General features: G+C 23.8%; 1 protein-coding gene across 4 annotated transcripts in view; it reads right to left on the reverse strand.

Moving 5' to 3' along the window:
* LOC102675986 overlaps nucleotides 1-567 on the reverse strand; it is a 14,735-nt gene that overhangs the window by 6,350 nt on the left and 7,818 nt on the right. The window lies entirely within an intron of this gene.

Genomic DNA, 567 nt, shown 5'->3' on the forward strand with positions numbered 1-567 from the left:
AAAAGAAGTTAAACGAGATTATTTGTATTCAATATTAATTAAATTCTTGTTAAAAATTTAAAAGAATCGTATCCTTCGAGGAAACACTTTTTTGCACTTAACGAGAATGAATATTAGTAAGGAGAAAAACCTTGTGGACTATAAACGTAATTAATTTTTAATTAATTTTAATAAAAAAAAAACGGCAATTAGAATAATTGTACAGAAAACACGAAGCAAGTTGAAATACCAATTTTTAAATATATATTTTTATCACAGAAATTATTAATTTATTTAACATTAATTAATTTATTTAACGATAAATTTATTTAACAATAACAATAATAATCATGTTTTATTATTATTCTTAACCTGATGACATATTTATGTTTAAATCTCGATTGCCTTTGTGCAATATTTAATTTCCAACGAACTCAAAAAAATCGAAATGGAAACGTTCAATTTTTTTTTCACATTAAAAAGAAATTAATAATTGTTCAATTCAAAACAATTTATCCTAACCTTGTTTCGTCTCTTATTCTCTCTCTCTCTCTCTCTCTCTCTCTCTCTCTCTCTCTCTCTCTCTCT

This window comes from Apis dorsata, unplaced genomic scaffold (genome assembly GCF_000469605.1).
Source record: "Apis dorsata unplaced genomic scaffold, Apis dorsata 1.3 scaffold_73, whole genome shotgun sequence".
Classification (NCBI taxonomy): domain Eukaryota; kingdom Metazoa; phylum Arthropoda; class Insecta; order Hymenoptera; family Apidae; genus Apis; species Apis dorsata.